Source organism: Pongo pygmaeus, chromosome 6 (assembly GCF_028885625.2).
Source record: "Pongo pygmaeus isolate AG05252 chromosome 6, NHGRI_mPonPyg2-v2.0_pri, whole genome shotgun sequence".
Classification (NCBI taxonomy): domain Eukaryota; kingdom Metazoa; phylum Chordata; class Mammalia; order Primates; family Hominidae; genus Pongo; species Pongo pygmaeus.
In genome coordinates this window covers 29,485,188-29,499,810 of record NC_072379.2, presented here as the reverse complement: position 1 = coordinate 29,499,810, position 14,623 = coordinate 29,485,188, and positions in this window count along the sequence as shown.

The following is a 14,623-nucleotide window of genomic DNA, read 5'->3' as shown; positions in this document are numbered from 1 at the left end:
TCTATCAAAAGCAAGCTTCAACACTGTGAGTAGAATGCACTCATCACAAAGAAGTTTCTGAGAATGCTTCTGTCTAGTTTTTATGTGAAGATATTTCCTTTTCCAGCATAGGCCTCAGAACGCTCCAAATATCCACTTGCAGATTCTATAAGAAGAGTGTTTCCAAACTGCTCTTTCGAAAGGAAGCTTCAACACTGTGAGTAGAATGCACTCATCCCAAAGAAGTTTCTGGGAATGCTTCTGTCTAGTTTTTAGGTGAAGATATTTCCTTTTCCAACGTAGGCCTCAAAGCGCTCCAAATAAACACTTGCAGATTCTAAAAAAGGAGTGTTTCAAAGCTGCTATTTTGAGTGGAACGTTCAAGTCTGTGAGTTGAATGCACTCATCACACAGAAGTTTCTGAGAATGCTTCTGTCTAGTTTTTATGTGAAGATATTTCCTTTTCCAGCATAGGCCTCAAAACACTCCAAATATCTTCTTGCAGATTCTACAAAAAGAGTGTTTCAAATCTCTTCTATCAAAAGGAAGGTTCAACTCTGTGAGTTGAATGAATGCATCATGAAGAACTTTCTGAGAATGCTTCTCTGTAGTTTTAGGTGAAGACATTCCATATTCCAGCACTGGCCTCGAAGTGCTCCAAATAACCACTTGCAGAATTTACCAATAGAGTGTTTCAAAACTGCTCTTTCTATAGGTAAGTTCAAGTCTGTGAGTTGAATGCACTCAACACAAAGAAGTTTCTGAGAATGCTTCTGTTCAGTTTTTATGTGAAGATATTTCCTTTTCCAGCATAGGCCTCAAACGGCTCCAATTATCCCCTTGCAGATTCTACAAAAAGAGTGTTTCCAAACTTCTCTATCAATTGGTAGGTTCAACACTGTGAGTTGAATGAACTCATCACAAAGAAGTTTCTGAGAATCCTTCTCTCTAGTTTTTATGTGAAGATATTTCCTTTTCCAACATAGGCCTCAAGGTGCTCCGAATAAACACTTGCAGATTCTACAAAAGGAGTGTTTCAAAACTGTTCTATCAAAGGGAACGTTCAAGTCTGTGAGTTGAATGCACTCATCACACAGAAGTTTCTCAGAATGCTTCTGTCTAGTTTTTATGTGAAGATATTTCCTTTTCCAGCATAGGCCTCAAAACACTCCAAATATCTTCTTGCAGATTCTACAAAAAGAGTGTTTCAAATCTGTTCTATCAAAAGGAAGGTTCAACTCTGTGAGTTGAATGAATGCATCATGAAGAACTTTCTGAGAATGGTTCTCTGTAGTTTTAGGTGAAGACATTCCATATTCCAGCACTGGCCTTGAAGTGCTCCAAATAACCACTTGCAGAATTTACCAATAGAGTGTTTCAAAACTGCTCTTTCTATAGGTAAGTTCAAGTCTGTGAGTTGAATGCACTCAACACAAAGAAGTTTCTAAGAATGCTTCTGTTCAGTTTTTATGTGAAGATATTTCCTTTTCCAGCATAGGCCTCAAACGGCTCCAAATATCCCCTTGCAGATTCTACAAAAAGAGTGTTTCCAAACTTCTCTATCAATTGGTAGGTTCAACACTGTGAGTTGAATGAACTCATCACAAAGAAGTTTCTGAGAATCCTTCTCTCTAGTTTTTATGTGAAGATATTTCCTTTTCCAACATAGGCCTCAAGGTGCACCGAATAAACACTTGCAGATTCTAGAAAAGGAGTGTTTCAAAACTGTTCTATCAAAGGGAACGTTCAAGTCTGTGAGTTGAATGCACTCATCACACAGAAGTTTCTCAGAATGCTTCTGTCTAGTTTTTAGGTGAAGAGATTTCATTTCCCAGCATAGGCCTCAAAGCGCTCCAAATATCCACTTGCAGATCCTACGAAAAGAGTGTTTCAAAGCTGCTCTATCAAAAACAACGTTCAAGTCTGTGTGTTGAATGCACTCATGAGAAAGAAGTTTCTGAGAATGCTTCTGTCTAGTTCTTACGTGAAGATATTTCCTTTTCCAGCTGAGGCCTCAAAGCGCTCCAAATATCCACTTGCAGATTCTACCAAAAGAGTGTTTCAAAACTGCTCTATCAAAAGCAAGCTTCAACACTGTGAGTAGAATGCACTCATCACAAAGCAGTTTCTGAGAATGCTTCTGTCTAGTTTTTATGTGAAGATATTTCCTTTTCCAGCATAGGCCTCAGAACGCTCCAAATATCCACTTGCAGATTCTATAAGAAGAGTGTTTCCAAACTGCTCTTTCGAAAGCAAGCTTCAACACTGTGAGTAGAATGCACTCATCGCAAAGAAGTTTCTGAGAATGCTTCTGTCTAGTTTTTAGGTGAAGATATTTCCTTTTCCAACGTAGGCCTCAAAGCGCTCCAAATAAACACTTGCAGATTCTAAAAAAGGAGTGTTTCAAAGCTGCTATTTTGAGAGGAACGTTCAAGTCTGTGAGTTGAATGCACTCATCACACAGAAGTTTTTGAGAATGCTTCTGTCTAGTTTTTATGTGAAGATATTTCCTTTTCCAGCATAGGCCTCAAAACACTCCAAATATCTTCTTGCAGATTCTACAAAAAGAGTGTTTCAAATCTGTTCTATCAAAAGGAAGGTTCAACTCTGTGAGTTGAATGAATGCATCATAAAGAACTTTCTGAGAATGCTTCTCTGTAGTTTTAGGTGAAGACATTCCATATTCCAGCACTGGCCTCGAAGTGCTCCAAATAACCACTTGCAGAATTTACCAATAGAGTGTTTCAAAACTGCTCTTTCTATAGGTAAGTTCAAGTCTGTGAGTTGAATGCACTCAACACAAAGAAGTTTCTGAGAATGCTTCTGTTCAGTTTTTATGTGAAGATATTTCCTTTTCCAGCATAGGCCTCAAACGGCTCCAAATATCCCCTTGCAGATTCTACAAAAAGAGTGTTTCCAAACTTCTCTATCAATTGGTAGGTTCAACACTGTGAGTTGAATGAACTCATCACAAAGAAGTTTCTGAGAATCCTTCTCTCTAGTTTTTATGTGAAGATATTTCCTTTTCCAACATAGGCCTCAAGGTGCTCCGAATAAACACTTGCAGATTCTACAAAAGGAGTGTTTCAAAACTGTTCTATCAAAGGGAACGTTCAAGTCTGTGAGTTGAATGCCCTCATCACACAGAAGTTTCTCAGAATGCTTCTGTCTAGTTTTTAGGTGAAGAGATTTCATTTCCCAGCATAGGCCTCAAAGCGCTCCAAATATCCACTTGCAGATTCTACGAAAAGAGTGTTTCAAAGCTGCTCTTTCAAAAGCAAGGTTCAAGTCTGTGTGTTGAATGCACTCATGAGAAAGAAGTTTCTGAGAATGCTTCTGTCTAGTTCTTACGTGAAGATATTTCCTTTTCCAGCTTAGGCCTCAAAGCGCTCCAAATAAACACTTGCAAATTCTACAAAAGGAGTGTTTCAAAGGAGTTCTATCAAAAGGAACGTTCAAGTCTGTGAGTTGAATGCACTTATCATACAGAAGTTTCCTGGAATTCTTCTGTCTAGTGTTTATGTGAAGACATTTCCTTTTCCAGCATAGGCCTCAAAGCGCTCCAAATATCCACTTGCAGATTCTACCAAAAGAGTGTTTCAAAACTGCTCTATCAAAAGCAAGCTTCAACACTGTGAGTAGAATGCACTCATCACAAAGAAGTTTCTGAGAATGCTTCTGTCTAGTTTTTATGTGAAGATATTTCCTTTTCCAGCATAGGCCTCAGAACGCTCCAAATATCCACTTGCAGATTCTATAAGAAGAGTGTTTCCAAACTGCTCTTTCGAAAGGAAGCTTCAACACTGTGAGTAGAATGCACTCATCCCAAAGAAGTTTCTGGGAATGCTTCTGTCTAGTTTTTAGGTGAAGATATTTCCTTTTCCAACGTAGGCCTCAAAGCGCTCCAAATAAACACTTGCAGATTCTAAAAAAGGAGTGTTTCAAAGCTGCTATTTTGAGTGGAACGTTCAAGTCTGTGAGTTGAATGCACTCATCACACAGAAGTTTCTGAGAATGCTTCTGTCTAGTTTTTATGTGAAGATATTTCCTTTTCCAGCATAGGCCTCAAAACACTCCAAATATCTTCTTGCAGATTCTACAAAAAGAGTGTTTCAAATCTCTTCTATCAAAAGGAAGGTTCAACTCTGTGAGTTGAATGAATGCATCATGAAGAACTTTCTGAGAATGCTTCTCTGTAGTTTTAGGTGAAGACATTCCATATTCCAGCACTGGCCTCGAAGTGCTCCAAATAACCACTTGCAGAATTTACCAATAGAGTGTTTCAAAACTGCTCTTTCTATAGGTAAGTTCAAGTCTGTGAGTTGAATGCACTCAACACAAAGAAGTTTCTGAGAATGCTTCTGTTCAGTTTTTATGTGAAGATATTTCCTTTTCCAGCATAGGCCTCAAACGGCTCCAAATATCCCCTTGCAGATTCTACAAAAAGAGTGTTTCCAAACTTCTCTATCAATTGGTAGGTTCAACACTGTGAGTTGAATGAACTCATCACAAAGAAGTTTCTGAGAATCCTTCTCTCTAGTTTTTATGTGAAGATATTTCCTTTTCCAACATAGGCCTCAAGGTGCTCCGAATAAACACTTGCAGATTCTACAAAAGGAGTGTTTCAAAACTGTTCTATCAAAGGGAACGTTCAAGTCTGTGAGTTGAATGCACTCATCACACAGAAGTTTCTCAGAATGCTTCTGTCTAGTTTTTAGGTGAAGAGATATCATTTCCCAGCGTAGGCCTCAAAGCGCTCCAAATATCCACTTGCAGATTCTACGAAAAGAGTGTTTCAAAGCTGCTCTATCAAAAACAATGTTCAAGTCTGTGTGTTGAATGCACTCATCAGAAAGAAGTTTCTGAGAATGCTTCTGTCTAGTTCTTACGTGAAGATATTTCCTTTTCCAGCTGAGGCCTCAAAGCGCTCCAAATAAACACTTGCAAATTCCACAATAGGAGTGTTTCAAAAGAGTTCTATCAAAAGGAACGTTCAAGTCCGTGAGTTGAATGCACTTATCATACAGAAGTTTCCTGGAATGCTTCTGTCTAGTTTTTATGTGAAGACATTTCCTTTTCCAGCATAGGCCTCAAAGCGCTCCAAATATCCACTTGCAGATTCTACCAAAAGAGTGTCTCAAAACTGCTCTATCAAAAGCAAGCTTCAACACTGTGAGTAGAATGCACTCATCCCAAAGAATTTTCTGAGAATGCTTCTGTCTAGTTTTTATGTGAAGATATTTCCTTTTCCAACGTAGGCCTCAAAGCGCTCCAAGTAAACACTTGCAGATTCTACAAAAGGAGTGTTTCAAAACTGCTCTTTTGAGAGGAACGTTCAAGTCTGTGAGTAGAATGCACTCATCACACAGAAGTTTCTGAGAATGCTTCTGTCTAGTTTTTATGTGAAGATATTTCCTTTTCCAGCATAGACCTCAAAACACTCCAAATATCTTCTTTCAGATTCTACAAAAAGAGTGTTTCAAATCTGTTCTATCAAAAGGAAGGTTCAACTCTGTGAGTTGAATGAATGCATCGTGAAGAACTTTCTGAGAATGCTTCTCTGTAGTTTTTAGGTGAAGATATTCCATATCCCAGCACAGGCCTCGAAGTCCTCCAAATAACCACTTGCAGATTTTACCAAAAGGGTGTTTCAAAACTGCTCTCTCTATAGGTAAGTTCAAGTCTGTGAGTTGAATGCACTCAACACAAAGAAGTTTCTGAGAATGCTTCTGTTCAGTTTTTATGTGAAGATATTTCCTTTTCCAGCATAGGCCTCAAACGGCTCCAAATATCCCCTTGCAGATTCTGCAGAAAGAGTGTTTCCAAACTTCTCTATCAATTGGTAGGTTCAACACTGTGAGTTGAATGAACTCATCACAAAGAAGCTTCTGAGAATCCTTCTGTCTAGTTTTTATGTGAAGATATTTCCTTTTCCAACATAGGCCTCAAGGTGCTCCGAATAAACACTTGCAGATTCTACAAAAGGAGTGTTTCAAAACTGTTCTATCAAAGGGAAAGTTCAAGTCTGTGAGTTGAGTGCCCTCATCACACAGAAGTTTCTCAGAATGCTTCTGTCTAGTTTTTAGGTGAAGAGATTTCATTTCCCAGCATAGGCCTCAAAGCGCTCCAAATATCCACTTGCAGATTCTACGAAAAGAGTGTTTCAAAGCTGCTCTTTCAAAAGCAAGGTTCAAGTCTGTGTGTTGAATGCACTCTTGAGAAAGAAGTTTCTGAGAATGCTTCTGTCTAGTTCTTACGTGAAGATATTTCCTTTTCCAGCTTAGGCCTCAAAGCGCTCCAAATAAACACTTGCAAATTCTACAAAAGGAGTGTTTCAAAGGAGTTCTATCAAAAGGAACGTTCAAGTCGGTGAGTTGAATGCACTTATCATACAGAAGTTTCCTGGAATTCTTCTGTCTAGTGTTTATGTGAAGACATTTCCTTTTCCAGCATAGGCCTCAAAGCGCTCCAAATATCCACTTGCAGATTCTACCAAAAGAGCGTTTCAAAACTGCTCTATCAAAAGCAAGCTTCAACACTGTGAGTAGAATGCACTCATCACAAAGAAGTTTCTGAGAATGCTTCTGTCTAGTTTTTATGTGAAGATATTTCCTTTTCCAGCATAGGCCTCAAAACGCTCCAAATATCCACTTGTAGTTTCTCTAAGAAGAGTGTTTCCAAACTGCTCTTTCGAAAGGAAGCTTCAGTTCTGTGAGTTGAAGGCACTCATCACAAAGAAGTTTCTGAGAATGCTTCTGTCTAGTTTTTATGTGAAGATATTCCCTTTTCCAACGTAGGCCTCAAAGCGCTCCAAGTAAACACTTGCAGATTCTACAAAAGGAGTGTTTCAAAACTACTCTTTTGAGAGGAACGTTCAAGTCTGTGAGTAGAATGCACTCATCACACAGAAGTTTCCTGGAATTCTTCTGTCTAGTGTTTATGTGAAGACATTTCCTTTTCCAGCATAGGCCTCAAAGCGCTCCAAATATCCACTTGCAGATTCTACCAAAAGAGTGTTTCAAAACTGCTCTATCAAAAGCAAGCTTCAACACTGTGAGTAGAATGCACTCATCCCAAATAAGTTTCTGAGAATGCTTCTGTCTAGTTTTTATGTGAAGATATTTCCTTTTCCAGCATAGGCCTCAGAACGCTCCAAATATCCACTAGCAGATTCTATAAGAAGAGTGTTTCCAAACTGCTCTTTCGAAAGCAATCTTCAACACTGTGAGTAGAATGCACTCATCCCAAAGAAGTTTCTGAGAATGCTTCTGTCTAGTTTTAAGGTGAAGATATTTCCTTTTCCAACGTAGGCCTCAAAGCGCTCCAAATAAACACTTGCAGATTCTAAAAAAGGAGTGTTTCAAAGCTGCTATTTTGAGAGGAACGTTCAAGTCTGTGAGTTGAATGCACTCATCACACAGAAGTTTCTGAGAATGCTTCTGTCTAGTTTTTATGTGAAGATATTTCCTTTTCCAGCATAGGCCTCAAAACACTCCAAATATCTTCTTGCAGATTCTACAAAAAGAGTGTTTCAAATCTGTTCTATCAAAAGGAAGGTTCAACTCTGTGAGTTGAATGAATGCATCATGAAGAACTTTCTGAGAATGGTTCTCTGTAGTTTTAGGTGAAGACATTCCATATTCCAGCACTGGCCTTGAAGTGCTCCAAATAACCACTTGCAGAATTTACCAATAGAGTGTTTCAAAACTGCTCTTTCTATAGGTAAGTTCAAGTCTGTGAGTTGAATGCACTCAACACAAAGAAGTTTCTGAGAATGCTTCTGTTCAGTTTTTATGTGAAGATATTTCCTTTTCCAGCATAGGCCTCAAACGGCTCCAAATATCCCCTTGCAGATTCTACAAAAAGAGTGTTTCCAAACTTCTCTATCAATTGGTAGGTTCAACACTGTGAGTTGAATGAACTCATCACAAAGAAGTTTCTGAGAATCCTTCTCTCTAGTTTTTATGTGAAGATATTTCCTTTTCCAACATAGGCCTCAAGGTGCTCCGAATAAACACTTGCAGATTCTACAAAAGGAGTGTTTCAAAACTGTTCTATCAAAGGGAACGTTCAAGTCTGTGAGTTGAATGCACTCATCACACAGAAGTTTCTCAGAATGCTTCTGTCTAGTTTTTAGGTGAAGAGATTTCATTTCCCAGCATAGGCCTCAAAGCGCTCCAAATATCCACTTGCAGATCCTACGAAAAGAGTGTTTCAAAGCTGCTCTATCAAAAACAACGTTCAAGTCTGTGTGTTGAATGCACTCATGAGAAAGAAGTTTCTGAGAATGCTTCTGTCTAGTTCTTACGTGAAGATATTTCCTTTTCCAGCTGAGGCCTCAAAGCGCTCCAAATAACCACTTGCAGAATTTACCAATAGAGTGTTTCAAAACTGCTCTTTCTATAGGTAAGTTCAAGTCTGTGAGTTGAATGCACTCAACACAAAGAAGTTTCTGAGAATGCTTCTGTTCAGTTTTTATGTGAAGATATTTCCTTTTCCAGCATAGGCCTCAAACGGCTCCAAATATCCCCTTGCAGATTCTACAAAAAGAGTGTTTCCAAACTTCTCTATCAATTGGTCGGTTCAACACTGTGAGTTGAATGAACTCATCACAAAGAAGTTTCTGAGAATCCTTCTCTCTAGTTTTTATGTGAAGATATTTCCTTTTCCAACATAGGCCTCAAGGTGCCCCGAATAAACACTTGCAGATTCTACAAAAGGAGTGTTTCAAAACTGTTCTATCAAAGGGAACGTTCAAGTCTGTGAGTTGAATGCACTCATCACACAGAAGTTTCTCAGAATGCTTCTGTCTAGTTTTTAGGTGAAGAGATTTCATTTCCCAGCATAGGCCTCAAAGCGCTCCAAATATCCACTTGCAGATCCTACGAAAAGAGTGTTTCAAAGCTGCTCTATCAAAAACAACGTTCAAGTCTGTGTGTTGAATGCACTCATGAGAAAGAAGTTTCTGAGAATGCTTCTGTCTAGTTCTTACGTGAAGATATTTCCTTTTCCAGCTGAGGCCTCAAAGCGCTCCAAATAAACACTTGCAAATTCCACAATAGGAGTGTTTCAAAAGAGTTCTATCAAAAGGAACGTTCAAGTCTGTGAGTTGAATGCACTTATCATACAGAAGTTTCCTGGAATGCTTCTGTCTAGTTTTTATGTGAAGACATTTCCTTTTCCAGCATAGGCCTCAAAGCGCTCCAAATATCCACTTGCAGATTCTACCAAAAGAGTGTCTCAAAACTGCTCTATCAAAAGCAAGCTTCAACACTGTGAGTAGAATGCACTCATCCCAAAGAATTTTCTGAGAATGCTTCTGTCTAGTTTTTATGTGAAGATATTTCCTTTTCCAACGTAGGCCTCAAAGCGCTCCAAGTAAACACTTGCAGATTCTACAAAAGGAGTGTTTCAAAACTGCTCTTTTGAGAGGAACGTTCAAGTCTGTGAGTAGAATGCACTCATCACACAGAAGTTTCTGAGAATGCTTCTGTCTAGTTTTTATGTGAAGATATTTCCTTTTCCAGCATAGACCTCAAAACACTCCAAATATCTTCTTTCATATTCTACAAAAAGAGTGTTTCAAATCTGTTCTATCAAAAGGAAGGTTCAACTCTGTGAGTTGAATGAATGCATCGTGAAGAACTTTCTGAGAATGCTTCTCTGTAGTTTTTAGGTGAAGATATTCCATATCCCAGCACAGGCCTCGAAGTGCTCCAAATAACCACTTGCAGATTTTACCAAAAGGGTGTTTCAAAACTGCTCTCTCTATAGGTAAGTTCAAGTCTGTGAGTTGAATGCACTCAACACAAAGAAGTTTCTGAGAATGCTTCTGTTCAGTTTTTATGTGAAGATATTTCCTTTTCCAGCATACGCCTCAAACGGCTCCAAATATCCCCTTGCAGATTCTGCAAAAAGAGTGTTTCCAAACTTCTCTATCAATTGGTAGGTTCAACACTGTGAGTTGAATGAACTCATCACAAAGAAGCTTCTGAGAATCCTTCTCTCTAGTTTTTATGTGAAGATATTTCCTTTTCCAACATAGGCCTCAAGGTGCTCCGAATAAACACTTGCAGATTCTACAAAAGGAGTGTTTCAAAACTGTTCTATCAAAGGGAACGTTCAAGTCTGTGAGTTGAATGCCCTCATCACACAGAAGTTTCTCAGAATGCTTCTGTCTAGTTTTTAGGTGAAGAGATTTCATTTCCCAGCATAGGCCTCAAAGCGCTCCAAATATCCACTTGCAGATTCTACGAAAAGAGTGTTTCAAAGCTGCTCTTTCAAAAGCAAGGTTCAAGTCTGTGTGTTGAATGCACTCATGAGAAAGAAGTTTCTGAGAATGCTTCTGTCTAGTTCTTACGTGAAGATATTTCCTTTTCCAGCTTAGGCCTCAAAGCGCTCCAAATAAACACTTGCAAATTCTACAAAAGGAGTGTTTCAAAGGAGTTCTATCAAAAGGAACGTTCAAGTCTGTGAGTTGAATGCACTTATCATACAGAAGTTTCCTGGAATTCTTCTGTCTAGTGTTTATGTGAAGACATTTCCTTTTCCAGCATAGGCCTCAAAGCGCTCCAAATATCCACTTGCAGATTCTACCAAAAGAGTGTTTCAAAACTGCTCTATCAAAAGCAAGCTTCAACACTGTGAGTAGAATGCACTCATCACAGAGAAGTTTCTGAGAATGCTTCTGTCTAGTTTTTATGTGAAGATATTTCCTTTTCCAGCATAGGCCTCAGAACGCTCCAAATATCCAATTGCAGATTCTATAAGAAGAGTGTTTCCAAACTGCTCTTTCGAAAGGAAGCTTCAACACTGTGAGTAGAATGCACTCATCCCAAAGAAGTTTCTGAGAATGCTTCTGTCTAGTTTTTAGGTGAAGATATTTCCTTTTCCAACGTAGGCCTCAAAGCGCTCCAAATAAACACTTGCAGATTCTAAAAAAGGAGTGTTTCAAAGCTGCCATTTTGAGAGGAACGTTCAAGTCTGTGAGTTGAATGCACTCATCACACAGAAGTTTCTGAGAATGCTTCTGTCTAGTTTTTATGTGAAGATATTTCCTTTTCCAGCATAGGCCTCAAAACACTCCAAATATCTTCTTGCAGATTCTACAAAAAGAGTGTTTCAAATCTGTTCTATCAAAAGGAAGGTTCAACTCTGTGAGTTGAATGAATGCATCATGAAGAACTTTCTGAGAATGCTTCTCTGTAGTTTTAGGTGAAGACATTCTATATTCCAGCACTGGCCTCGAAGTGCTCCAAATAACCACTTGCAGAATTTACCAATAGAGTGTTTCAAAACTGCTCTTTCTATAGGTAAGTTCAAGTCTGTGAGTTGAATGCACTCAACACAAAGAAGTTTCTGAGAATGCTTCTGTTCAGTTTTTATGTGAAGATATTTCCTTTTCCAGCATAGGCCTCAAACGGCTCCAAATATCCCCTTGCAGATTCTACAAAAAGAGTGTTTCCAAACTTCTCTATCAATTGGTAGGTTCAACACTGTGAGTTGAATGAACTCATCACAAAGAAGTTTCTGAGAATCCTTCTCTCTAGTTTTTATGTGAAGATATTTCCTTTTCCAACATAGGCCTCAAGGTGCTCCGAATAAACACTTGCAGATTCTACAAAAGGAGTGTTTCAAAACTGTTCTATCAAAAGGAACGTTCAAGTCTGTGAGTTGAATGCACTCATCACACAGAAGTTTCTCAGAATGCTTCTGTCTAGTTTTTAGGTGAAGAGATTTCATTTCCCAGCATAGGCCTCAAAGCGCTCCAAATATCCACTTGCAGATTCTACGAAAAGAGTGTTTCAAAGCTGCTCTATCAAAAACAATGTTCAAGTCTGTGTGTTGAATGCACTCATCAGAAAGAAGTTTCTGAGAATGCTTCTGTCTAGTTCTTACGTGAAGATATTTCCTTTTCCAGCTGAGGCCTCAAAGCGCTCCAAATAAACACTTGCAAATTCCACAATAGGAGTGTTTCAAAAGAGTTCTATCAAAAGGAACGTTCAAGTCCGTGAGTTGAATGGACTTATCATACAGAAGTTTCCTGGAATGCTTCTGTCTAGTTTTTATGTGAAGACATTTCCTTTTCCAGCATAGGCCTCAAAGCGCTCCAAATATCCACTTGCAGATTCTACCAAAAGAATGTCTCAAAACTGCTCTATCAAAAGCAAGCTTCAACACTGTGAGTAGAATGCACTCATCCCAAAGGATTTTCTGAGAATGCTTCTGTCTAGTTTTTATGTGAAGATATTTCCTTTTCCAACGTAGGCCTCAAAGCGCTCCAAGTAAACACTTGCAGATTCTACAAAAGGAGTGTTTCAAAACTGCTCTTTTGAGAGGAACGTTCAAGTCTGTGAGTAGAATGCACTCATCACACAGAAGTTTCTGAGAATGCTTCTGTCTAGTTTTTATGTGAAGATATTTCCTTTTCCAGCATAGACCTCAAAACACTCCAAATATCTTCTTTCAGATTCTACAAAAAGAGTGTTTCAACTCTGTTCTATCAAAAGGAAGGTTCAACTCTGTGAGTTGAATGAATGCATCGTGAAGAACTTTCTGAGAATGCTTCTCTGTAGTTTTTAGGTGAAGATATTCCATATCCCAGCACAGGCCTCGAAGTGCTCCAAATAACCACTTGCAGATTTTACCAAAAGGGTGTTTCAAAACTGCTCTCTCTATAGGTAAGTTCAAGTCTGTGAGTTGAATGCACTCAACACAAAGAAGTTTCTGAGAATGCTTCTGTTCAGTTTTTATGTGAAGATATTTCCTTTTCCAGCATACGCCTCAAACGGCTCCAAATATCCCCTTGCAGATTCTGCAAAAAGAGTGTTTCCAAACTTCTCTATCAATTGGTAGGTTCAACACTGTGAGTTGAATGAACTCATCACAAAGAAGCTTCTGAGAATCCTTCTCTCTAGTTTTTATGTGAAGATATTTCCTTTTCCAACATAGGCCTCAAGGTGCTCCGAATAAACACTTGCAGATTCTACAAAAGGAGTGTTTCAAAACTGTTCTATCAAAGGGAACGTTCAAGTCTGTGAGTTGAGTGCCCTCATCACACAGAAGTTTCTCAGAATGCTTCTGTCTAGTTTTTAGGTGAAGAGATTTCATTTCCCAGCATAGGCCTCAAAGCGCTCCAAATATCCACTTGCAGATTCTACGAAAAGAGTGTTTCCAAGCTGCTCTTTCAAAAGCAAGGTTCAAGTCTGTGTGTTGAATGCACTCATCAGAAAGAAGTTTCTGAGAATGCTTCTGTCTAGTTCTTACGTGAAGATATTTCCTTTTCCAGCTTAGGCCTCAAAGCGCTCCAAAAAAACAGTGGCAAATTCTACAAAAGGAGTGTTTCAAAAGAGTTCTATCAAAAGGAACGTTCAAGTCTGTGAGTTGAATGCACTTATCATACAGAAGTTTCCTGGAATGCTTCTGTCTAGTTTTTATGTGAAGACATTTCCTTTTCCAGCATAGGTTTCAAAGTGCTCCAAATATCCACTTGCAGATTCTACCAAAAGAGTGTTTCAAAACTGCTCTATCAAAAGCAAGCTTCAACACTGTGAGTAGAATGCACTCATCACAAAGAAGTTTCTGAGAATGCTTCTGTCTAGTTTTTATGTGAAGATATTTCCTTTTCCAGCATAGGCCTCAAAACGCTCCAAATATCCACTTGTAGTTTCTCTAAGAAGAGTGTTTCCAAACTGCTCTTTCGAAAGGAAGCTTCAATTCTGTGAGTTGAAGGCACTCATCACAAAGAAGTTTCTGAGAATGCTTCTGTCTAGTTTTTATGTGAAGATATTCCCTTTTCCAACGTAGGCCTCAAAGCGCTCCAAGTAAACACTTGCAGATTCTACAAAAGGAGTGTTTCAAAACTGCTCTTTTGAGAGGAACGTTCAAGTCTGTGAGTAGAATGCACTCATCACACAGAAGTTTCCTAGAATTCTTCTGTCTAGTGTTTATGTGAAGACATTTCCTTTTCCAGCATAGGCCTCAAAGCGCTCCAAATATCCACTTGCAGATTCTACCAAAAGAGTGTTTCAAAACTGCTCTATCAAAAGCAAGCTTCAACACTGTGAGTAGAATGCACTCATCCCAAATAAGTTTCTGAGAATGCTTCTGTCTAGTTTTTATGTGAAGATATTTCCTTTTCCAGCATAGGCCTCAGAACGCTCCAAATATCCACTTGCAGATTCTATAAGAAGAGTGTTTCCAAACTGCTCTTTCGAAAGCAAGCTTCAACACTGTGAGTAGAATGCACTCATCCCAAAGAAGTTTCTGAGAATGCTTCTGTCTAGTTTTAAGGTGAAGATATTTCCTTTTCCAACGTAGGCCTCAAAGCGCTCCAAATAAACACTTGCAGATTCTAAAAAAGGAGTGTTTCAAAGCTGCTATTTTGAGAGGAACGTTCAAGTCTGTGAGTTGAATGCACTCATCACACAGAAGTTTCTGAGAATGCTTCTGTCTAGTTTTTATGTGAAGATATTTCCTTTTCCAGCATAGGCCTCAAAACACTCCAAATATCTTCTTGCAGATTCTACAAAAAGAGTGTTTCAAATCTGTTCTATCAAAAGGAAGGTTCAACTCTGTGAGTTGAATGAATGCATCATGAAGAACTTTCTGAGAATGGTTCTCTGTAGTTTTAGGTGAAGACATT